The sequence below is a fragment of the Diabrotica virgifera genome, chromosome 8 (assembly GCF_917563875.1).
Source record: "Diabrotica virgifera virgifera chromosome 8, PGI_DIABVI_V3a".
In the NCBI taxonomy this organism is placed as follows: Eukaryota; Metazoa; Arthropoda; class Insecta; order Coleoptera; family Chrysomelidae; genus Diabrotica; species Diabrotica virgifera.
The window spans coordinates 131,673,584-131,701,466 of NC_065450.1; the positions used below are offsets into that span (position 1 = coordinate 131,673,584).

Below are 27,883 nucleotides of genomic sequence, written 5' to 3' on the forward strand. Positions count from 1 at the left end.
ATCTTTCTGCATACGAGTGGTGCCTGCCCTCCGTATTTTATAAGTTCGGCACTTATTCCGTCGTCTCCTGCTCTTTTCCCGTTTTTTAATTTACATATTTTATCTTTCACTTCTCTATAGGTAAATTCTTCTTCTTCTTCGCCTTATTCTGGGCTCATTATTGTTTCTCTTCTTCTATATCTGTTTCTTTTTACATTTCTACTCCGTTTTCCGTTTTCGGTTACCTAGTTTTAAGTATTGTTACATTGGTTTTGAATTGTGTCTTTTACTATCTATTTCTATCTCGGTCATAATTTCTTCTTTTTTCTTATTTTTCTTATATTTAAACCTTTTTTATTTTCACTTCTCTAGTTTTTTTTATTATTCTTTATTTTTTTTTTTGATATAACGCAAAGTTAGGGATGTACCTACAATACCTATAGTTTTCCTTCTTCTAACTTCAGATCGATTATCACTCTCACCATTGCTTTTATGTTATGAATGTACCATATGTGTTGATGAATATACAAAATACATATTTAATATTCTCTTAACTTATAATATATGTAAGATGATATGTTTGTTTCTACTATTCACCGTATTATACTGTTCATGTTGAATTGAGGCCATGAGAGCCAGAGTGACCTAACTGATTTTAACCTTCGGATGACCAAGCGAGGGAAATTGTGACCCCAGCGTATGTTTTTCTTTAATAAATTCAAAAGTATTTTCAATTTTTAACTCATTATTTTTTTATTTGACTTTAATATCATTCTAGATATCCTCATATTTTGAAATAAAAAAAAATTCCCTATATTTTACAAATAAAAAATATATTCTGAAGTTGATGTTTAGTAAAATAGCGTCTATTATGTGTAATTCCAAGTAGTTTTACGCTAATGACGTCGACTTTGCAAAATAACACGACACTTACTCAACATACACACTACACATGACACTAATACTCATGTTGTGATTGGCTGAATGACATAAAGTCCATGCCATAAAAAAAAATTAAAAAAAAAACTCCGTTTTTTTGTTAATTGTCATTTTTGACATTTTTGACCTGGGGTCATTCCCCCCCCCCCCTTGGTCATCCGTGTAACAAAGAAAGGTTGGTCATCGGAAGGTTAACATTACTTTACATAATCAAAGAAAATGATCAGAAGCTATCAATGTCTGATTATTTAAGAAATTGTATGTTGACCAATAATTATTCTTATTTCTTGGTCAACATAAAACTACTAAAACAATCGGACATTGTTAGCTTCTGATCATTTTCTTTGATTATGTAAAATAATGTTAAAATCAATTAGACCACTCTGACTCTCATGTCCTCAATTATTTTAGCATATTTCACTATAAGTATATCCTGATAATTTTTCTACTATCTTCATATAGACCAGAGGTTCCGAACCAGTGTGCCGCGGCACACTGGTGTGGTGTGCCCTGAAGTCCCTGTAGGTGTGCCGCGAAATTTGATTATACTCACTATCATTATAGAGATTATTTACCCAAGTGTGCCGTGGCTGAACCAGTTTTTAAGTTAGTGTGCCTCAAGCTAAGAAAGGTTAGAAATCGCCGATATAGACTGTCAGATTTCCGACAAAGTTCAACCACGATTTTATGCCAAGGAGAGTAAAATATGTTATTACTGTGGAATTTACTAGGGAACTTTGTAGGAAAATTGAATTTTCTTTTGTAAAGAAAATCTCATCCTCTGTGAAGATTTTCTCCCTTACGCCATTTTACGAATCGATAGAGGATTATTGCTGATATTTTAAAAATCTTGGCATAAGAGCAACTGGTGTGATTGTGTTAGTTATGATTTAAGCATACAATGTTAAGAGGTCCGTGATTTTTCCTTCATACCACTTAAAAGTTTTCACGATAAGGAACCTGCAAAAAAATTCATAACGACGCGACAGGTCGCGAAAACGAGAAGATTTACCTTGAAAAAGTTACGAAAAATAAGTAATATTCGATTTCTAAGAAACACAGCATGGTTCAACTCTAAATTTCCTTTTTTTTTTTAATTGTATACTTTTTATGGTATTACTTCTATCTTAAGTTTACATTTCTCAAGGGAGCCATGTTTAATATTTACTTTATTACCAATTCTTAGTTAGAAAATGTTTAGTGCAGCCCTTTGTGCGTCCGGAGATTACTACAGCCATAACTGCAGTAGCTTATCAGCTTATCACAACGATGAAGAATTAAGATCAGCATAAAGTATTTTTCTTCCGATTCCGCGAATTATTAAAAGAATTATTCATTTTTAAACTATGATAGCTATGCATCATTTATGATAAGGAGATGGCCTTAAAATTTGTATGTGAACATAGTAGTCGTGGAAATTTAACTGAAAAAATGGCAAAACCTTGCAATTTTTTCTTCCAGCATCGATTTGTACAAAAATTTGGTGATTTTGCTCATCTTAACCTCTAGTTCATTTTCTATATTGAGCCGTTGTACGCTTTTTATTTTTTAAGGGTGAAAACTACCTCTAATTGTAAAAAATTATAAAATAGCATTTTAAACTTTAATATTGTCAACATTTGGTTCTTATTAGTTACATAATTATTGTTTTATACTTTAAGATATAATATCAGAATATTTCAACCCTTAAAAACCTCCCTTAATAGTAATAACATTACAATTTTTATAAGTAGATACATAATTTAATAGATCTATAAAGAAAAAAAATAGAATTAAAGAATTACAAAAACATTTATTTACACAAAATTACGATTTTACAAATATGTACAAATACACATACAAATATTTTTTTAGTCATCTTCCAGTATACAAACCGGTTCTGTGGTATTATACCTACATTGAAAATGATCCATAAGTGGACTATTCGAATTTTTCGAAAAAAAAAATGGTTTTATAAACGTAGCGCCTTCATTTTTGGCGATAAAAAGTTTTTTCAAAAATGATTTTGTTGGATTTTTAAAGAGCTGTAAGACTGTACTATGTAAACTAAATTCCGTAAGGTCCCTGAGTTTTTAATTGAAGTTAGTTTAAAGGGCTCGAATAAGGGGGTGTTTGCTGGTAAATAGAGGTTTTAAACAGCTACATCTCGCTAACTGTTCACTTTAATAAAAATCTGTATACAAGGAAATTGTATATATTATAAAAGCTACAATTTAGTAATTTATCATTTTTTTCGTATCTCCAGTATTTTCGGAGATATTTTGAAGTAAATGGTCAAAAATACAAAATTTCAAAAATCAATTTTTTTAAACAACAATTTTTCTAAAATTTGGCCTTTTAAATAGGTCAAACTTCTTGGGTGTATTAATATTATAAATATAGAAGGAATTATAGAAAGGTGAAGACCAATTTTTAATTAGGAGGGTAGTTAAGGGGTTGTTTTCACTGATTTTTTTCGTAGAGAAAAGCAGGTACCGACCTTTTTTTGATAATAAGTCGCTCAATTTTCATGCCTGAAACATTTTATTATTATTATTTTAAAGGACTAATTGTATACTTAAAAAAATTATTTAAGTTTTCCTCGAAAAATGCAAAGTCTTCCCGTTATTTGGCTTTGAATATTTCAAATTATGCATTTGACGACAAAAGATAACTTTTAACGTGCCGTATCTCGGTTTGTATTGGTCTTAAAGATATTATAGAAAAAGAACTTGGTTTGTATTACTAAATGATACAATTTTGATATCTACAGTTTTTTTGATAAAATGCATATTTTCCCAAGTATTTTCAAAAAACCCTCTAAAAAAGTCGATTTTTTCGTCACAAATGTTACTTTTAAGCGCGAATAACTCAAAAATATTGGTTTTACGAAGAAAATGTAAAAAACATTTTTTCCTTAGAATTACTTTTTACATCGTTTTACATGGTTAACATGTAATAAAAATTCCCACCCCCGAGATGGGGTGGCAACCACCCCCAAGGTTTTAGCGTACAGCGGTATGATATTGAAAATGATCCTTGGACTATGTCCTACCTTCTGTGAATATTTCAAGAAATCCATGCTGGACGAAAAAATTTCGAGCCAAAATGCTTCATTTCCTCGACTATAGTTATTAGCTACTTATTTAGATTCATAATCATCTGCAATTACTAATATTGTCGCCCTTTTTTACTCTTATTAGTCTATTTCAATCGATTTTATTTTGTATGTTATATAATATTTCCATTTTTGTTCTAGGTACGTTCCTGAAAATTATTACTGCAAACGGTAAGATTACTTTTACATCTGCGCAATTACAAAATATGTAGACCACCAACCTTTGTAACATATTTTTTATAATTACAATATAATATACACAAAACTTATTAGTCTTGGAGCCAGGAGGGTTGAGTATGCACTTTGTGTCTTCTCGGTACGTTGACACTGAAAACGTTTGTTTTCTATACTACCACAAAATTTATTATAACTATATCACTGAAGCTGTTTCGGCAGAGTGCCTTTCTCAAGTGATTTAGTTTACTATGGGTTTGCATTTCAAAGTTTTTAACTGAAGAGGTTGAGGAGTGGGTAGCTGTTTGTCTCGAGTTGGTCATTCAGAATTATATCTGTATTTTTCAATTTATTAATTTCCATAGTTCCTAATAAAGATAGCTTAAGGCCTTTATTTTGAATATAAAGAATTTGAAACTGTTCATTAAAAGAATGATTATGGTCTAGAATCTAGAAGGTGAAGTGCGTATGTAGAAATGTCTGTTTTTCTATTGTTGAAAGCCCTTTTGTGTTCTGCTATCCGTTTGTCAAAGGTTCAGCCAGTTTGACCGATATAAGTTTTCGGACAGTCACCACAAGTTAGTTTGTAAACACCACTCTGTAGTTGATTTCTCTTTCGGCTCTTATTGTTTTTAATATATTTGCTTAAGTTGTTAGTTCTGAAAGTTGGTGTTATTCCTTTCTTTTTTGTGTATCTGGCTATTTTTGTTGTTATCTTGCCTGTATATGTGATATAGCAAAAGGTTCTGGGTTCTTATACAGTAAGGGAAAAACCCTTACTGTATAATATAATATGTATATAAAAAATGATATAATTTAAGTATAATTAGGTCGTTAAAAAGATGTTGTTTCTACAATCACAGACAAAACAAAGGTTGATTGACGGAGTTTGTTTGTGCAACCTCGCGGAGACTCACGTATCCGCGAGGTTACACAAACAAACTGCCTGTTTTGTGGGGTAGTCCTTCAGACCCCATCTCGCACGACTGCTAACTAGCATAGTAACGATCTTAATCTTAACAAGAATAATAATAATACTATAATGCCAATATTAATCCCTTTTTTAGCTTTTTATATCTTTATAATTTGGACTTTGAAAGTAAACGATACGTGAGTCTCCGCGAGGTTACACAAACAATCTCCATCAATCAACCTTCGTTTTGTTTGTGATTGTAGAAACATCTTTTGTAACGACCTAATTATACTTAAATTATATATATTTTTCAGATACATATTATATTATAGGGTGTTTTCCCTTACTGTACAGCAATTGTGTTTCACGAAATTTTGACTGCGTATTTTACAACCGTTCTTCACGAAATTTGCTATGACTCCGGTTCTAATAATCGGATTAAAGTTTACCAAAGACCATTTTGCTAATTTTTTCAGAAGGAACAACTTTTATTTTAGTACGATCCAATATCTCTAAAGGTCGCGGCAGATTATCATGCACGTATCGTTTCCAGCACGTAGCGTAGTCTCCGAAAAACCTGGTTTTACAAAAATAGGTGTCTGATACGATACGTTCCAGACAGTGTGAATTGTTCATATTTAAAACCATTAAAATCAATATTTTTCGGAAACTAAACGCTACTTGCTGGAAACGATGAATGCATGATAATATGCTGTGGCCTTAATAGTCTATCAGATACAATCATTTAAAGAATTAAATTATTAATAACAATTTATCTGACGGGTTTCCAGCCTGGTACCATTGAAAAATCGGATCTACTTATCAAAAAACATAAAGGAATGTCACTGTACCGACGGGACAGACCCCCAACCCTGTGGATCTGCCCCCACTTGCAAAAATTAAAAAACAAATAGCGCTGATTTACGAGATATTTATGAGCTTTCATGTTCCGCAAATTAAATTTTTTTAGCTCATTACACTGGACAGTAATTTAATATTTTATTGAGGGGGGGCTCAGCCCTCCATAACATAAAAGTAGTTATTGAATCGATCTTTGCGACAGAACTAAGAGCTATTTTTTATGAGTTTTCGAATTGATATAGTTTCGATTTTTGGGCCTTAACCCCCAAACAACTCTTTAAGTGATTTAACTTAAGGAATTCGGTGAAGAATTGAACGAAGGTTTTGGGAATAACAATAAACAGTTTTGGAATAAAATAAGAAATGCTTTTATTTTATTAACAGAAAGGAACAAAAAGGAAACAAATAAGAGGAATTAGAAATGAGCGAAATTAATTGAAAACAAACATACGGGACATACTAACCATATGGAATAAGCACTGTAGAGAAAAATTCGAGGCAAGCAACTAACAAAATGGCGAGAGAGGACAGCAGGAAAGAGAAGAGGATAGGGACAATCAAGTAGACGAAATTCATATCAAAGATATTGAAGAATAAAGATTGGAAAAGCGGGAGGTGCAGATAACATAGATCCGGAGATGATGAAGTACGTGGGAGAACGAGGCAAGTTTTGGCTACTGGAAATAATGAGGGAAGCATGGAGAACAGAAAAGATACCGAAAGACTAGGAAGAAAATTTATTGATACCAATACACAAGAAAGGATGTGAAGCAGAATGTGATAACTATAGGGCTATATGCTTATCATCAGTGGCATATAAAGTCTACACCGGGATAATAGAAAGGAAGCTCAGGAAGGAATTGGAAGGAAAACTAGAAGAAGACCAAGCTGCTTTTAGGAAGGAAAGAGGAACAACAGATAATATATACATACTGAGAAATATAATTGAAAGGAACAACGAAATAGGAGAAGACTTGTATATTACGTTTGTAGATATTAAAGCTGCTTTTGATTCTATAAATAGAGAAGTAATATGGTCAGTAATGGAAGACCTGCAAATCCCGCAAAAGATAGTAAGCATGGTAAAAAATACATATATTATAGAAACGTACTTGCTAAAGTACAAATAAACGGAAACAGATCGCCAATAAAAAACCTAAGGAGAGGAATAAAACAAGGGGACAGTCTCAGCCCAGTTTTGTTTATACATTGGAACCTCGATAAGTCGGATTAATCGGGACCGTGGCCTATCCGGGTTATCGAAAATCCGGGTTAGCCGAATAATATGGTAAAAATTGATAAAATACGGTATACTTACAGATAAACTCCATTATAATTGCAAAAACATGAAGTAGGTACATATTCACAGTATGTACATCTAAATTACGTACAGTTGTAAAGTATACAGTATTCTTTATTTCTTGGTAAAAAACTCAGTCAAAGTGAAAAAATGTTCGTTTTGTCTGATGAAAATCGGTCCGGGTTAGCCGGACTTCCGGGTTATCGGAGGCCGACTTATCGGGGTTAAACTGTATTAGTAATGGATAGAGTAATGAAGAGCGCTAAAAGAAGGTCAAGGCAATTACAGTAAACAATAGGGTACATGAATTTAGTACCAGTGATAATGGAGGTATTACTATATGCAAATGACCTAGTAATAATAGCAGACAATAAAGAGAAAATGCAAAAATTAATCGATATCTGGGTGGAAGAAATAGAAAATTTGAAAATGGAGGTAAATGTAAAGAAAATGAAGACCATGGTAGTAGCCCAAAAGAAAAGGAAAGAAATAAACCAAATGATATTTAGGAGCAAAAACGAAATAATAGAAACAGTCTCGACGTTTGAATACCTGAAAATAATAATATCAGAGAATGGAAAGCTAGATCAAGAAATCTCACACAGGGCGAAAAAAGCAAATAAGATTTATTATGCACTAAATAAAACAACATTTGGAAAGGAAGAAATAGATAACGAAATAAAACTGAAGGTATACAATGGAATATCTGTACCAACTTTAATATATTCAAGTGAGACATGGGTAAACAATGCAAAAATAGACAGTACAATAAACGTAGCGGAGATGAAGCAGTTGAGAAAAATAGCAGGAAAAACGAAATTGGACAGAATAAGAAATGAAGATATTAGACAAAGACTGAAACAGGAATCGATGGTAAAATGGTATGTACACATTAACAGAATGGACCAAGAAAGACTACCAAAGCAGGTGATGGAATCAAAAAGATATGGTAAAAGAAGGAAAGGGAGGCCAAGGAAGAGATGGATCGATAAGATTATAGAAATTGGGCAGGAAAAAGGAAAAACACATCAAAAAATGAAAGAGTTAGCAAAGGACCGCAAGAAATGGAAGATATGGATAGAGGATGAATAAAACCTCCGACGCCCTGAGGGGCATAAGAAGTTTAGAGAAAAAAGAAGAAGAACTTAAGGAAAAATGTTGCCAAAAATTAAAATATATCGTATTGCGGATATAATTCATAAAGCGTATAATTTCTAAGAATAAACTCTAAAAATACGCGCATTTCGATTATTGAGCTACAACCCCTTCGCAAGAAAACTTCCCCATCCTCCAAATTCTAAGCAATTTTTTTTATATAAAGTTATTAAAATAAATCAATATTTTTTGAGTTATTAAAGATAAAAGATTTTAATTTCTGTAAAAAAATGCATGTATTAAAACGGTTTTTCATAAATAACTCGAAAACTATAAGTTTCTACAAAAAAGTTTTTATTACCAAAATTGAAGCTAATAACAAATAGAATAAAATCCTTATTTGAAAAATCTTTTAATATTAATTTAAAGTGAGTTATAGGTAGTTAAAAGTATATATTTTTTTCTGCGCGTACCTACTCAAATCTAAGTTTAGTATTCAAGCTTAAATAAAAGGAAAACGGTGCATTTATAACTTACTAAATACTTGTCAAAGTACTTAGAAATACATAAATTGTTAAATACAACAATCGTCAAAAGCGAATTAATAAAACATAGGTATTTCTAACAAAAGTTTACTCAGTGTATCAATAAAAAAGAAATGCACTTCCTGAACACATTATTCTTCATTTCCATTACAACTCGTTTGGTTTTATTCACAAGCCAGAGAAAAATGAATACAAATGTCATGGTACGTATGTACCGAATAGTCCCTGCTGACTGACAGATATTAATAATGATATCGATGTTGAAGCAGACGGACAGAGAATATAACTATTTTAGAAGTCTGATAAATGCAGTGTCAAAGCCTAATGGCAGGTATACAAAATTTTATGCAGTGTAAAACCCCTGAAAATCATTTACTTTACTCTGAATGACGGGTACAAGTCTACAAACAAATTATGGTACCTTTTAGAAGATATCGTTGAGACAGCATGAAATGAAAAGTAATCGACCTCTATATCCGGTTTTGTTTTATACAATATTTTTAATGTATACTAATGTATACTATTAGTTTATTTTGTCCATCTGGAGGCAAACATGTCATTAGATAAGAATATTTTGACCACAGGACTTTATTATAATATAATAATAATTTGTCTGAATAAGATAACTGATTTCTGTTGTTAACTGTTTGACTAATGCTGATATAAATTAAGTCTAATAGAAGAGTGATTTCAGTCCTATAGAATATGCTCTGGGAACAGACGGTGGTTAAATTTTAGCCTGGTTATGAATTAGGAATGCATTTTATAAGAGTTATAGGTGAAATCAGGAATGAATGGTAAAGTAATGGTTTCTATAGGTTTTCTGGATCTCTTTCTATTTTAATTTTTATCTTTTACGGCTTGGACGATCTTGTATCGACCACACCACATTTACTGGTTAACACAAGAAAATAATAAAGTAATGGCTGGGGATAGACCAATCATCTATTATTTGTAGACTTGACGAAAGCATACATTATGATTTAATATCTAGACAATGGCAAGCACTGGAAAGCTCGTATATTAATATTACACTTGAGAAAGCAATATAACGATTCTACAACGACCTTCGATCAAAAATAGAGATTAGCAACCAGTTTTCCGAGAATTTTAGGGTAAATAAGGAACTAAGGGAAGGCTTCAGCTTATATCCAACACTCTTCAAAATCTATTTGAATGAGGCACCGAAGAAATGGAGGACATAATGTTCTGGAATGGGTACACTATTCAACGACAACAAAATCCTATATACACCTCATTTTACGGATGATCAAATAGTCATCGCTCTAGTCTAAGAGCTAGTGAACCCTCCGACTAACGGTCGTCCTGTAAGGCTAGAAATTTTTCTAGTGATAATTCATAGCACACTAAGGCTAAAAACCATGACCTGGCAGGCATCAGCGGTGCACGTGTATCTACGAGGTGAATCGAAAAGTGCAAATTTAGGGGGTAAAATAAACTTTCTCCTGTATGGTTTAAATTTAAGTATGTGTTTGAGTAAGTCATTCAGAAGAAATGTGTACAATGACAGGCGATTCTGAAGAGCATAAGACCTTGCCAGGCGAGGGGAAAGATTAGGGATTTTTCCTAAAATTATTCTTTTTGCATCGACCAAATTTTTTTTAGGTTTTTTGAATCATTCCAAACAGAAAACGTCTTTAGTGATTTTTCTCTTAAGTTAATAGTTTTTGTTATATAAGCGATTGAAAATTTTGAAAATTGCGAAATCAGCCATTTTTAACCCTAGATCGGACATTTATCTAAAAATTTCAATGTTGCCAAGATACGTAGATATTCTTTGAACATCGATTGCTGAAATCCCGAAGAGTTTTTTGCAATAAAATATCGAAAACCCCTTTGTTTTTTTAATTGCTAATCAAGCAGGTGCGACACTGTAGTATAAGTGAGGACGTTTGAGTGTGCATAAATTCATTATCTCGAGAATGGGCAAATTTCAAGAGAAATCCTCAGAAAGGTCGATTTTTATTTTTAAATTAGGACTTTTTGGCATATATATAATACTAGTGACGTCATCTATCTGAGCGTGATGACGTAATCGATGATTTTTTTAAATGAGAGTAGGGGTTGTGTGATAGCTCATTTGAAAGGTTATTGAATTTTCCATTCACTAAAATAAACATTAACATAATTATTTATACAGGGTGTACAATTTTTTTTTATTAAATTAACTTTGATTAAATTTGACAAATAGAAGAAAAAAATTTTTTGTACACCCTATATAAATAATTATATTAATGTTTATATTACTGAATAGAGAATGAAATAACCTTTCAAATGAGCTATCACACAACCCCTACTCTTATTTAAAAAAATCATCGATTACGTCATCACGCCCAGATGGATGATGTCACTAGTATCATATATATGCCAAAAAGTCCTAATTCAAAAATAAAAATCGACCTGTCTGAGGATTTCTCTTGAAATTTGCTAATTCTCGAGATAATGAATTTATGCAAACTCAAACGTCCTCACTTATACTACAGTGTCGTACACGCTTGATTAGCAATTAAAAAAACAAAGGGGTTTTCGTTATTTTATTGCAAAAAACTCTTCGGGATTTCATCAACCAATTTTTAAAGAATATCTACGTACCTTGGCAACATTGAAATTTTTAGATAAATGTCCGATTTAGGGTTAAAAATGGCCGATTTCTCAATTTTCAAAATTTTCAATCGCTCATATAACAAACACTATCAACTTAAGAGAAAAATCACTAAAGACATTTTCTGTTTGAAATGATTCAAAAAACCTTAAAAAAATTTGTTCGATGCAAGAAGAACAATTTTAGGAAAAACCCCTAATTTTTCTTCTCGCCTGGCAAGGTCTTATGCTCTTCAGAATCGCCTGTCATTGTACACATTTCTTCTAAATGACTTACTCAAACACATACTTAAATTTAAACCTTACAGGAGAAAGTTTATTTTACCCCCTAAATTTGCACTTTTCGATTCACCTGGTAGATACACGTGCACCGCTGAGGCCTGCCAGGTCATGGTTTTTAGCCTTGGTGTGCTATGAATTATCACTAGAAAAATGTTTAGCCTTACAGGACGACCGTTAGTCGGAGGGTTCACTAGCTCTTAGACTACTCATGACCAGGAAGATCTGCAATTCATGGCAAAGACATTAATACAAGAACAACGAGGGATGGGGTTAAATGTTAACTTACACAGAATAACAAAAAATTAAAAAAAAAGCATAAAATATGAAATAGGAACTAACAAAAAAATGTGACAGTTTACTATTGGGTGACATCCCTTTTATTTTTAGTTACATCCAAAATTCTTCTAGGCAGAGTTTTTAAAAAGTTCTGGCAAAATTTTAGTGTAAAGGATTGTACTATACTTCGTCTGGTAAAATTTTGGTGTAAATGATCCCATATTTCTTACAAGTTTTGCTTCAATCCTTGACGGACCTGGCAGGATATTTCCTCAATGGTTTTTTTTTCACGCCATAAAGTTTCTATCCTATTAGAAACGCATTTCTGAAGAGGTATACCTATCTTGCCCTTCAATCCAGTTTAAACTCTTTTTGAGGTATGGCAACGTACGCCGTCTTGTTGGAAGATAAAATCTTCCGCTGATTTTGACATGTTTGAAATGACTTTGTCCCATAATCGGTATATGCAAGATATTTTTAGTATAGTATAGTTGGTCCAAAAGATGGCACAACCCAGACATCCAAAGTGAAAGTTATCCTTCAACACCAAATTGTTCTATATGGACCACACAATGTCCAGAAAAAAGTCACACCATTTTGGGCGTCGGATTTGGGGGAGAGGGGGGAGAAATCGGTAAATTCGTAGTTTTTTACGTTTTTCGTCAATATTTCTAAAACTATGCGGTTTAGCATGAACAACCTTCTATACAAAATTGTTCTACATTAAATTTGAAAGAAAAAAGGCTCTATGCATAATCTTTCTAAAATGAATATTCCCAAAGTTACGGAGGTAGTATAGTATAACTAGTCCAAAAAAAGGTCTACCCAAACATCCAAAGTAAAAGTTTTCCTCCTTTGTTCTGTATGGTCCACATATTGTTCAGTAAAAAGTTACACCATTTTGAGCGTCCGGTTTGAGAGGGAGATGGGGGAGAAGTCGGTAAATTAGTAGTTTTTTTACGTTTTTTGTCAATATTTCTAAAACCATGCTTTAGCGTAAATAATGTTGTAAACAAAAATGTTCTACATGAAATTTAAAACAAAAAATGTTCTATACATAATTGTTATAAAATCAACGGTTCCAGAGTTACGGAGGGTGAAAAGTCGAGGTTTTCGATACTTTTTATATTTTTTGGGCAATGTGTGGTATAACTATACCAAAAACCCAGACATCCAAAGTGAAAGTTATCCTCCAACACCAAATTGTTCTATATGGTCCACATATTGTTCAGAAAAAAGTCACACCATTTTGAGCGTCGGGTCTGGGGGGGGGGAGACGGTGAAGAAATCGGTAAATATGAAAAGTATCGAAAACCTCCACTTTTCACCCTCCGTAACTCTGGAACCGTTGATTTTATAACAATTATGTATAAAACTTTTTTTGTTTTAAATTTTATGTAGAATATTTTTCTAGAGAACATTCTTTACGCTAATGCATAGTTTTAGAAATATTGACAAAAAACTTAAAAAAAACTACTAATTTACCGACTTCTCACCCATCTCCCCCCCAAACCGGACGCTCAAAATGGTGTAACTTTTTACTGAACAATATGTGGACCATATAAAACAATTTGCTGTTGAATGAAAACTTTTACTTTGGATGTCTGGGTTAGGCCTTTTTTTGGACCAATTATACTATATATACTACCTCTGTAACTTTTGAACCGTTCATTTTAGAAGAGTTATGCATAGGGCCTTTTATATTTCAAATTTAATGTAGAACAATTTTGTATAGAAGGTTGTTCATGCTAAACCGCATAGTTTTAGAAATATTGACGAAAAACTTAAAAAACTACGAATTTACAGATTTCTCCCCCTCCCCCCAAACCCGACGCTCAAAATGGTGTGACTTTTTTCTGAACATTATGTGGACCATATAGAACAATTTGGTGTTGGAGGATAACTTTCACTTTGGATGTCTGGGTATGGGTCTAACTATTCTATACTATTTTCAAAAGTTTCAAATATTTCTCCATATTTAAAATTCCATCGATAAAATGCAACTTTTCTACACTTTTAGGCGACATGCAGTCCCAAACCATGATGACGCAGGTATTTTAACTTTTCTCTTGAGACACTCTGGTTGAAAAGCTTCATTTTTCTGCGACTTCTACTGTCTCCAACATACACTTCAAATATGGACTCATCACTCCATTGTATTGCATCTTATTGTAAATGAGTCCAATATTTATGCTCTTTTGACCATTTTAACCTATTTTCCTTTTGATGTAATATTAAAGGTTAAGGTTAAATCATAATGTTAAAGGACCAGGCAACACTCCTTATGGAAAAGTGGTCCCGGTCAAATTTGATGAAAGTTTGGTCAATGATACTTCTTGATGTGTAGATTAAAAAAATCCATGGCACCTGGGTCTTAATAACTACTATTCTCGAGTTACAGCCTTCTGAAGTTATTGGATTCGAGTGCTCGGTTTACGTTAAGTACACTAATTTACGGTCAAGTGAACGAAAATATTTATTATTAGAAGAAGAGAAACTCATGTTCTTCATACATACTTGCGTGTTGTATATGAACTCGTGGCCAAAAATAGTTGGATCGTATTTTAGTCTTCAGAAAACCTCCGAAAAGTCTTCAGAAAACTAAAGAAGTGCGGTATAACAGGTGCTGCTAGATCGATATAAGCATTATCATGTTTTCATGAGTGCTTCTCAGTTATGGAATACCAGCAAAACTACAGTCCCGCCTTATCTTTAGAAAACTACTGAACAGTGGCGGATCTAGGGGGATGGGGGTAATTCCACTCGTAACATGTTCCAGAATAATTAAAGAAAAAAATTGTTGAAACATAAAAAATACATTAGTTGACATGAAACTTGTGCCGCATATCAGATATAAGACAGGTAGAGAACATGGACTTGATTTCAATACAAAAAAAAATAAAGTAAATGGTAGTTTGTAAATGCTAAATATTAATTACAATTGTCTATGGAAAAATCGGGTTTAAATCATCTTCGACTATTCGTATGTTAACATTTTGCTAATTTCGGTTAGATGCACCATACGTCGTGTTAACTAACGACCTATCAGGATACTTAACATTGGGTTGATGTCTTGCAAAGCTTAAAAACCATAACACACTGGTGATATGAGCACAAGTACCTACAGTTCTCGCACCAGATTAACATGTACAATAGTACCCGTTAATCGGTTCTTCTACAGGCTTATCTTCATCACTATCTTCATCAACCGTATAGGAAATGAATACTTGGTGTCTTGTAGCTTGCCGAAACCTAGAAAATATTCGAACTCTTATGAATCCCGGTTCATCCATATTCTTATCAATTTGAAACTCTTCGTCATTTTCCCTTATTATTTTATCTTGTATGTAAGATGGTGCCAGTTTAATTTTATATATCCCAATCGTAAGGTCTTTTAGGTAGTCTAAGTCGAAAACAGGAAAGTTAGCAAAATCATGATTATGAAGCCTTCTCCATTGACCATTTCTTCTATATGATTATACCTAAGTTTGAATATTATAGTTGTTATAAAAATAACCCTACAAAATTATTCTCCATAATATTTTGTATTAAAAAGCTCATCATCATTGGCTGTAGAACCCCTGGTGGACCTCGGTCTGTTCGAGAATCAGCTTCCATTCCATTCTATCCTCCGCCTTGGTTTTCCACTTTCGTACTCTTAACACCCGTAACTCATCTTCTCTGGTCCTTAAATCGTACTCTGGGCCATGGGCGCCCATACCCATGGGCAGGGGGGGGGGCGTGACCTCCCTGGCTTTTCGGGGGCTTTGAATTATATATGGGTATTCAAAGTATACAAAATGTAATCTGCAACATTTTCACGTTTGCCACCCCCCTAAAAATTTTTTATGGGCGCCCGTGCTCTGGGCTTACGTCTTTTCGTCACACTATCCGCTTTTTGGTTATAAATGTGTTTTGATGGCTCCATCTCGTTCATTTTCGTTAAATAAAGTTATTTCATTAATTCTGGAACATGTTACCGGTAGAATTACCCCTATCCCCCCTAGATCCGCCACTGTTCAGTAGTTTTGTAAAGATAAAGCCGAACTGCGGTTTTGCTGGTATTTCGTAACTGAGAAGCATTCATGAAAACATGATAATGCTTATATCGATATAGCAGCACATTTAATACCGTACTTCTTTAGTTTTCTGAAGACTTTTCGGAGGTTTTCTGAAGACTAAAATACGATCCAACTATTTTTGACCACAAATTCATATACAACACGCAAATATGTATGAAGAACATGATTTTCTCTTCTTCTAATAATAAATATTTTCGTTCACTTGACCGTAAATTAGTGCACTTAACCAGAGCCCATTTTACTTCAAATCAGGCCCGAGGCACTACACAATTTTTGGGGCCCCTAAATAATTTAATACATATTAATAATAACTTATTTAAATGTATTAATTATGTAACAATAAATAAAATGTATATTTAAACAATTAAACATTGTTTAATTATAACTCTTATTGTTGTCATTTATTATTTCCTGTTCATAAAATGAAAGAATTTTGAAAATTTATTTTGTTATTGTAATAAAAATGTTTTTTGTTGGTGATTTTTCCGGGCCCCATTAAAATACGGGCCCGAGGCAGGTGCCTCACGGGCCTAGTGGTAAAATAGGCCCTGCACTTAACGTAAACCGAGCACCCGAATCCAATAACTTCAGAAGGCTGTAACTCGAGAATAGTAGTTATTCAGACCCAGGTGCCATGGACTTTTTTAATCTACACATCAAGAAGTATCATTGACCAAACTTTCATCAAATTTGACCGGGACCACTTTTCCATAAGGAGTGTTGCCTGGTCCTTTCTCACCTTTAATACCATCCTTAGATTATACGCTCTTACTCGATGCCTCATTTGTCATTTTATCAGTTCTAATAACGTAAGAGTTATATTCGCGGACAGATAGACGGACGGACAGGCATAAAAGCGGAAGTACATATTTATTTTCATCTTGCTAAGGCGCGTCGCATAATATACCCCTTGTACTATTTCGGCGACTTAAAAACAGTACTTCCAGTTTCAACTCTAAAACCGAAAGCCATAGGTCAAATTTCTCTCACCCATACCATCACTGGGCTATAAGCTTTCATTCGACACCTCACACCTCACTTGTAATTCTATCTGGTCTAGTACCAGAAGAGTTGTGTTTACAAATGGACAGACAGACATTGATAATTCAAGGTTTTCACATTTTGTCAAAATGTGTGAAATCAGAAAAATTAAATATGTTCAAAGTTTTTCGTTTTTATCTAATGTTTCCAAAGTTTTGAACGGGACCTTTTCCGAGAAGTACACATTGAGTTAAATTTATTATCCTCTATAAAATATGTTCCAAGTTTTTCTACAAAACTCAAGGAGATTAGGCCCGTCCTGGTCACCAGGTACCTCGGAGACTATCAGTGTCATAAGATTCGTGATCAGCGTCCCCAAAAACGTCCGGAGTAATGAGTGTGTACTTATTTTGTGTCTAATTACCATAAAACTCCAGATGAGGCCCATTATGGGCACCATGTGTCTTAAACAATCTCGCCAACATGATATTTATATTTATTGAGCCCAAAAACACCTGAGTAGCAAAACTGAACTCATTTCCTTCAATTATTTTCGAATTACAAATTTATCATTTTTCATCACTTGGAAATTGTCATTTTCCGTGTTTAACCCGGAAGCAGTCTCGCCGTGAGAAAAAATCTCACATTTTATCCTTTTCCGTGATAACTAGTTGAAAATTTTTTCAACATTGCGTTCCACTTGTAAGTGCCTCGAGGAAGATCGTAGTAATGCGTGGACATTTTTTTTTTAAATTTTTGTTTTATTTTTTTAATTTTTTTTTGTGGAACTTATGGCTTTGGTGAGAAAAAATTAGCTTTAGAATTGTTAGAAGTAGATATTTTTAACATAACAAGTAAATAAAAATATTATAAAATAGAAATTTGATTTAAATTCGTATTTAAATCTACATTGTGAGATTTTTTCTCTACGTGCGACTATTTACGTTACAGAAGTGAGCGCGACTGCTTCCGGGTTAATAAGGCAATTTTCATTTCGTCACCATCAGTTTTGTTCACAAAGATTCCTAAGGCTCTTCTGAACCGAATGCAAAAAGTAAAAAGTATCATTGAGATTCATGCAACTGTAAAAATTTGGTTTTGTCCTTTTTATTGCTTCATTGCCTCGCCTAATAGTATATTCGCTAACGGTAAAATATTTCAAAACCTTTAAATTTTAAAGAACCGCTTGGATTGACATGAAATTTGGCATACACGTAGCTAACAATTCAAAGAAAAATAATGATATTGTGCTGATGTGTGATTTTGTCCTGGGGGTGAGTGTCACTTCTCTCGGTGGTGAAAAAATATACGTCCAAAATAAGTCCAGTATTGGATAAACTGACTAATTCTAAGCAACTTTTGTTATATAGAGGGTTTTGACCACGCACCAAGTCAATATTTTCGAGTTATTTGCGAGTGAACATGTTCATTTTTCAACACAATAACCACGTTTTTAGACGTTTTTTCGGAAATAATTTAAAAAGTAAGTACCTATCTATTTTGTCGAAAAAAACATACTTACTTAGCAAAAATGTAGCCTGCAAAAAAGTCACAAAATGGTGTATATATTAGGTCTCTGAACCTAGTAGAAGCAGAGTTATCGCTAATAAAAGATAGGTTTATATTCGTCAAATTCCAAATTTAACGTGAAATAACCAAAAAATGGAAAACTTTTTGGGGAAAACTCATTAGGGGGCGTTCAAGTGTTACGTAATGCGACTTTTGAAGATTTTTGACCCCCTCCCCCCTACGTAACGCACCGTAATGGGGTGTTAAATATTACGTAACGCAATTTTTTAAGATTTTTGACCCCCTCCCCCCAACGTGCGTTACGTAATACTTGAACGACCCTTTATAACTTTTTTAAAATGTTTGAAAAAGCTTTATTTTTATTTTATAAAAAAATTTCTAGCATCAAAAGTAAACAAGTTACGCTCAAAATAAAGTTGGTCCCTTTTTTGGTAAAAAAGTCGGGAAAATCCTCCCTAACTAGCATCTCAAATGAACTTAGTCGTTTTCACTTCACAAGTTGCTTTACTCGTGTATATATGTATTGTTTATGATCTGTAAGTTTCATCGGTTCAAAGTCCTTATTTCTGAAAGGGCGCTAGTTGAAAGGGCTTGAGCGAGTCACTAATCACGAATATATGCAAATTTAGAAACACCAAATGCTAATAAATTTTTGTGTTACAGAAAAACACAAAATACAAAATATTTAGAAAAGGAAAGCCGACTTTTTTTACTGTTTGAGATTTTTGGTATCTCAAACAATTTTTAAGTTATTTTGAAAAAAGCATTTTTATCAAAATTAAAATTTTTAAAAATTTTACTTTAAAACCAAATGTTTTTAAAAATAAGCACTTTGAATCAATGAAACTTACAGATCATATAAACACAACATAAATAAAGCAACTTGTGAAGCGGCAACGATTAATTTTATTTAAGTTGTTAATTAGGGAGTGATTTTCTCGATTTTTTTTTCCCAAAACAAAAGGGAGCAATTTTATTTTGAGCGTCACTTGCTAATATTTGATGCTAGAATCTTTTTTTTATAAAAACAGAAATAAAGCAGTTTAGCAGTTTAAAAAAGTTGTAATGAGTTTTCCTCAAAAAGTGCTTCATTTTTTGGATATTTCACGTTGAAATATTCTATTTGGAATTTGGCGAATATGAACCAATTTTTTATTAGCTATAACTCTGTTTTTCCTAGGTCTGGAGAACTCGTGCATACACTATTTCTTTAATTTTTTACACTATTTTGGCTAAGAATGTTTTTTTCGATAAAATACTTACTTTTTGAATTATTTGCGGAGAATCGTCTAAAATGTGTTTTTTGTTTGTTGAAAAATGGACATATTCACTCGCAAATAACTCGAAAATGATTAACTTAGTGAAAAAACTATATGGTATAAAAGTTACTTAGAATTGGTCAGTTTATCGAATTCCGGACTTATTTTGAACGTATGTTTTTCACCCCCAAGGAGGGGTGAAACTTACCCCTAGAGCAAAAGCTCACATCGGCACAATATCACATTCTTCTTTGACATGTTAGCTATGTGTATGCCTAATGTCATGTTAATCCAAGCGGTTCTTAAAATTTACATCAAAATCCGTGAGTTCTATAAAATCAAATACCTTCAGAATAATTGTGCGTTAATTTAAGTAATGATTAGAAAATCTGGTCAATAACATGCATTACATTTGACGAAAATGACTATATTTGGAGTTGTTATTACAAGAAACATTAATCCTTTAAATTGATTATAATTTCACCATCGGTTAGCACCTTCGAGCAACATGTTATACCACTTTATGCATTAAAAGTATTAAGTAAGTAGGAGGTGTTCACAGTCACATATATTAACTTTGAACACAATATATGAGTTTTTCACCTTTAAATAAATTTAAGAAGCTAGTTTAAATAAGTCCAAATTGGATAATCATGTAAATGCTAATTTTTAATGAATTTTAATGATGGCAGTATCGAAATGGTTATTACTTCAATACTTGCAAATTACATTTACTTAAGAAAGGTGTATCTTCCAAGTAATAAAAACTTCCCTTTCGGATGACTACACATCCGGTGATACATGATATTTTGTTGCAATATTAGGGAATCACATAAGTCCATTAATTCATTGATTCATTTCAGGATCTCTTCAAGATTTTGAAGAATGTCAAACACCCTTTAACCCTAGGGTGCATATATTGGGTAATTTCGATCCAGAACGTTTTTTCATAATAATATCATCATATAATCAATTTTTTCATAATATAATTTTGCAAATAATTAACTAGGGCTTAATATATTCGTTCGATATACACACAAAAACAAAATAAAATTATTGCTAAAAGGAAAATGTTATGTACGTAATAAATATTGTTAGTCCAGGAACCGAAGCTTTTCACCTCGCAATTTTTACAGAATGGATCGATTTGCTTGAAAATTTGAGAATTAGTAGTGAATAGTCCAAGGTTCAAACTCTATACGATGCCGAAAGACGCTTTTACCATGGCGGTGGTTACCACCCCATCTCGGGGATGGAAATTAATTAATATATTTGACCTCAAAAGTTGATAAAAACATTCATTTTATGCAAAAAATGTTTTATACATTTTTTTGATAAAATTAATAGTTTTCGATTTATTCTCTATCGAAAATATTAGTTTTATATCGAAAAACTCAATGTTTTTTGATATATTCTCATTTACTATTCACTCAATTTTTGCCATACAAAAATTTTTTTCAAACCAAGTTGTTGGGAATTTAATATCCTACAATTGCATATCCAAATTTTGTTTTCGTATATCTGATGCTAATCTTTCTATTCTGAATAAAATGGCATTTTTTGCCAAATTGCAAAAATTGGTTATTCGCTTTTAACTCCAGTTTTTTAAAAACTAATCATTCTAAGCCAGTCAAACTTCTGGAATCTATTAATAATACATAAATACATAAAGCAGAATGAATAAGGCCGATGACTAAAAACACCGCTATCTTACGTTATTATGCTTCCAATTAGATTTGTCCTTTTTTATCAAAAATAATTTTGTAGGTTTTTACAAGATCTATTAAATCCTTTTAAAATCCTCAGTCGCAAAAAGTGGTGACATTGAAAGGGTTGGTAAAAGGTGGCTTTTGCATGTTATTACAAGTTTTAATTCCCAATAGCACACTCAATTTTTGCGGTAGAAAAAAATTTTGCAAACTAAGTTCTTGGGAACTAAATAAGCTAAATTTCATAATTTAAACATTTTTTCGTATCTCTAATGCTAATAAAATCAATGGGAAAATCCCAAGTTTTTCTAATGCTAATCTTTCTATTCTGAAGAGAAGGGCATTTTAATACCAAACTCCAAAGATTCATTATTCGTTTTAACTCCAGTTTTTTTAAAACTAATCATTCTAAGCCGGTCAAACTTCTAGAACATATATTAATAATACATAAATAAAGAAGACCAAATAAGGTAAATGACTAGTTTTAATTAGGCTGGTGATTAGGGGGTTGCTTCCGATCACTTTTTCACTGAAAAAAATAGGGACTGACATTGTTTTCATTATAAGTCACTTAATTTTTGAGCTAGAGATTTTTTTTCTGGAGGCAGATATTCCTAAATACTTTAAACTAGTTTCTATAAGTTATCCCCGAAAAATGCAAAGTTTTCCCGTCTTTTGACTTTGAAACTAAAATATTTAGCATTTGACGAAGAAGAGCTAACATATAATAAAGTATAGCTCGATTCTGTTGGTCTTAAAGGAAATTAAAAAAAAACAAAATTGTCTATTTTTTTAAATGGTACATTTTTGTTAAACAAAGTTGTTTTCATTAGACGAAAACTTTTTGAGTTATTAGCAGAAAACTGATTAAAAACATTGATTTTTTCGATATAAAACCAACACTTTCGATAGCGAATAAATCGAAAACTGTTCCAAAATGAATGAAAAAAATGTATAGAACATTTTTTACTTATAATGAACATTTTTACCAACTTTTGCGGTCAAAATATAATAAAAAATTTCAACCCCGGAGTGAGGTGGCAACCACCCCCATAGTAAAAGCGCCTTTTGGCATCATAGATTTTGATCCTTGGACTATCCACTACCTACTTATTCTTAAATTTTCAAACAAATCGATCCATTCTGTAAAAATTGCGAAGTTTTGTCCTATTTTAAGCTTCATTATAACTTGGACTATGTAAAATTGGTAATTTTTGCGTCTTTGGCATAATATGGGTATGGGTACCTTGGACCCACTCGAGTTATTTACGTGCATAAGCAATATTTTGCGTTCATATGCAATTTATTGCATCTCCTCCGTACTTTCTGCTATTTATTCGGTCAGGCATTTTCGAATAATTTTGCCAGATATTATTGTGGTGCGAATTAAGTCTTTTGTTTGGGTGTATTTTGTAAATAATACAGTCATTTGGTCAAGAATAATCGGTAATTTTACCTAATGGTATGTATATATAACGCGCGCCGCTCAGTGCGCTCGCGTGAAACATGTTTGTTAGATTAGTACGTGTTTTCAAGTGGCGCACAAACGACGCGCACACGGCGCACCGCTATCCAACTTTTGTCGGTTTTTCAACGAATCCCTTTATAGTTCACAATACGTATTTGGACGGGTTTGCGAAAGGTGTGTTGGTTTTGGCGCACCTGGGTTGAATATTTCTTAGTAATGGAGTGGTCGGAAGGAAATATATTATCAAACTTATTCAAACTTACTGATGCTTACCGTGGGAAATCCTTGATATGGGATCTTCAAAATAAGGACTGTTTAAATAACAACTTAAATCCGATGTCTAAATGGTTATAGTTAAAGACCACATGAAATGATTACAGTAAAGTTGCCATAGTGATCCCATAGTAAATAACTAGGAAAAAAACAAAAAAAAAAAGAGATAAAAGTGGCACTTGGGAAGTGCGGATAGAAGTGAACTGTTCTGAAAGCCCGTTATTATGTGGGTTAAAAAATTTTATGTCTGCTTGCGGATGCTATTTTGTGGACGAACTGACCACAAAATTTATTGCAAAAACAGTTTTTTAGATAAACAAATTATTGAATAACTTTGAAACTAATGATAAATCTCTTTCAAATTTTAACCACATTTTTAGAACTATTAATACCCGATATTCCACGCAACCTCAATAGAGTCAATAGAGATTATGACTTCGGAAAAAATCAAACAAGATAGAATTTTTTGTAATTTCATTAAGAAATGTTTAATAAACAACATATTAAAAAGTTCTATTCCAAAAGTGGGTGTTTCATTTTTTATCAAACAAATGAACTGAGAAATTAGTTGTTTTTTAAAATAACTCCAAAAATATAAATCTCAGAAAAAAACTGACTTGAGCTTTGAAAAATTCAGAAAATTTTACAAAAAAAAACCCTTCTCATAAACATTGGCGCACTGTAAACTAGCGTTCTATTTTCGTAACTATTTTAATATAATTCTTTACCTAGGAGGGACCGCAGACGTTCGTATACAATTAGCGTCTCTTTGCAAAGACAATGACGTCGACTTTGCAAAGTAACAAGACACTTACTCAACACACACACTACACATGACACTAGGTACCTAACTGCAAAAATTCACCGCACCTACCATGACAATGGTCATTAGTTGTCGAGGGATTAGCTAAATAAATAAATTGATAAAATTCTTTAATTAAATGGATCAAATGAAATTTTAGAAATCGGATATGAAAGAAGAATAATTAAGCTATCTTAGGGTTATAATAAAAAGAAACCAAATGTATGGACATAAGTACGGTGTGGGCGGAAATTGAGACTTACATGAATTTTGTTTAAAAATGATTTAACAATGTGTAACTAATACAATTTCACCTATAAAACTCTCAAATTTGCACTACTTATCTTACAAATATCGTACTAAACGATGATTTATTAAAAAAAATCTCAAAAATTTAATTCAAACGTCTCAAAAAATGTAATTTTTGAAAACTTCGTAGTTTCACAGAATTACTATCACTTTAAGAGGGATTACTCAAGTTTGAACAGATTTCTTTCAAATTTTCAGATTTCAAATCTTAGGATGTAATCTTTAAAATTCACTAAATTATTTTACTGTAGAAATGAAATAAACAATATCTATTTAAGGAAATCAAGAAAGATAAAAAAATGAAATATAAAAATCGAAAATTACCAGCTAAATATGTTTATAAAAAGTGATCAAAACTTTTTCTGTAAAACTTACCAAAAATACATTTTTAATAATAAGCTTCAACAATAATAAATGTTCAACAAAAAAAATTTTTTTAGCTCTTATAAGTACAGTATGTCTGCGGAACATGGAACCTATTGATAACTTTTTTGTTATCAGTTTTACGAAAAAAGTTATTCTTTATAAAATACTCTGCATTGTATAGAATCTAAGATGCAACCATCAGATATCAAATTTTATTAATTTTATACGAGGTATGTCAAAAAATATGAATTTCACTCAGGAGTAAAGTACCTTTATATGTCACAATATCGAAAAATTTTAATAAGAAAAGTTGTTTGGAACTAAACGCTGTTTCAATGTTACATTACATCTTTCTAATTGAAATATTGTGAACTATAAAGCCACTTACTTGTTATGCGAAATCCATATTTTTTTATATACCTCGTATAAAATTGAAAATGAAGAATACCTTTTTTAGTAAAATTGATAATAAAACAGTTATCATGATTGTAATAAAATAATGATGGGTATTCGTAATTTGAGAAAAAATTTAAATTTTTTTTAATTATAAGAATCTAGTTGGAGTACGGTCCTGAAAATGATAATATACATCACGTTGTAAACCGCTGCGATATTTATCAGTTTTTAAATGATAAAAACACAGTTTAAAATTATTTTGTTAGTTCCTCCACATTGTTATAGTGGAAACACCATGTAAACCCCGCAAACCTGACGTGAGTACCAAAAACCACATCTATTATATTTATATTAATAATAATATAACCTATAAAATATCCAAGAAATATAAATAGGACCAGTTTTGGGCCAAGATCCACACCGGTTTTTGAACCGGCGACAGGGCCGGCCTTGCAACGTCTCCAAAATTAATCAAACATGACTTCGAATAACACCATGAACACTACACAAACTACATCTCACATCTCATATTCCAGTGTTGTTAACACGTTTAAACAACCAACAAAAGACGAAGCCATAGTTCTTTCTAGTATTGAAGGAACCAAAGTTCAAGAGTACATCATAGCCGTCGGTTCAATAGTTGGTCCACGTAACGTATCTTTCGCTTCCAGAATAGCCAATAATAGAATATGTATATATCTCTCTTCTAAAAATATGGTTGATTCATTGCTGCATTCCCACAAATACGTCAATATAAAAGAAACTCAAGTAGAAATAAGAAGACTTATCACTCCAGCTCAAAGACTGATAATATCAAACGCTGGTCCTTCTGTTCCAACCACGTTAATTGAACAAGAACTACGTAAAATGGGTATAAGCGCCGTCTCTAAAATGACTTTTCTTAGGGTAGGAATGCCTGAAAGCGAATACAGCCATGTCTTGAGTTTTAGAAGGCAAACATTTATCACACCTTTAGAAAATATGTCCATTCCCGATTCTTTCATGATCTCTCATGATAATACCACTTACAGACTATACCTTTCTATAGAAGGATTCAACTGTTCAAAATGCAAGACTATTGGTCACCAGGAAACAGAATGTCCTGACAATGCTAATACAATCACTTCTAATGCAACCACTTCTAATACAACCAATCTTGACTCAACCAATTCTAATCCACCCACTTCTAATACAACAAATCCTGACCCAACCAATTCTAATCCAACCACTTCTAAAGCTCTTCCAGAAACCTCCCAAAACACACAATATATAACAAATCTACCTTATAACCAAACAGAACAAAAACCTTCTGACAAAGCCTTAATATCCACCTCTAACGATCACCCAGCATCTTCCCAAAACATATTAGATCAGATCCCAGACGTACAGGTTCTAATAACCAATTAGAATCTACCATAGAAACTGACGACATGTCAAGACCTACAAATAATACAAATGAAACAAACACTTTTAAAATAACAACATCATCAACTTCCAACAAGATCAGCAATCTTACTCCATTAGAAATAACACAACCTAAAATTATTCCAAACGTCACAAAACATCCAAAAAGGCTCATCTCATCGTCTCCAGAAATCAACGAAAATACCACACAGACCGATTCTCATATCTTCACTTCTCCAGTAACAAGGAAATCAAAGAAAAAAACAAAAACGTCTAAAAGAAATTCTCGACATGAACTTTTACTTTCCCTAGAGACAATTAAAGACAAAATCGCAAACAGATCACCACCATTTGTCCTTAACTTCGACGAAATATGTGACTTTCTCGAAAACACATTAAACGCAAAACATCCCGAAATAACCTCAAAAAACTATTCGAACGAAACAGCCGAATTAATTCAGATCCTTAATTTTGTTCACTCTTATACCCACAATTCAAAATTAAAGAATAATATAACTCGATTAAGAAAGAAACTAAGCCCCAATAATTTCTCTTCCACAGAAGAGACCGATGAAACACATTCTCAGTCAGAACTCGAAAATGTCTAATCTAACCCCTATATATTACAGTGGAACATCAATGGGTTCTACACCCATTTAGAACAATTAAAACTTCTAATAAACGAAACATGCCCTAAGATCTTATGTCTTCAAGAAACCCATTTTAAGCAATACAATATTAATCTTCAAAACTACCAATGTTTTCCAAAAAATAGAATAGCACAACAGGCAAGTGGCGGAGTAGCCATCCTTGTAAGAACAGACCTAGAAGCTAAGCCAATCACATTAAGAGTGTCCTCAATTTCAAAAAGAAAGAAGATCCCATAGAATCACAGACGATGACCTCAAGACAATCCTCACCAAAAAAGTTTCATCAGTGTTAACATATTTAAAAGACATCAAATTGTATAATATTAAATTAAATTGTATTATATATTTAATGTAATACTTTGTATTGTCATATCCACTAATAACCCTGCGCGGTTGATGTGGTTTTGTGTTTTAAATAAAAAAAAAAAAAAAGAATCTAGTTGTATATTAAAACATAGTTTTTAATTCCAAACAACTTTTCATAATAACAATTTTTGATATTCTGGAATATAAAGATACTTTACTCTTTAACTAAATTCATATTTTTAACATACCTCGTATAAAATTAATA

At 32.4% G+C, this 27,883-nt stretch overlaps 1 protein-coding gene across 1 annotated transcript in view; it reads left to right on the plus strand.

Annotated features, from left to right (window-relative positions):
* The window catches only part of LOC114336746 (putative transcription factor SOX-15), a 423,380-nt gene that overhangs the window by 306,846 nt on the left and 88,651 nt on the right, over positions 1-27,883 (plus strand). The gene's annotated exons all lie outside the window — the stretch shown is intronic.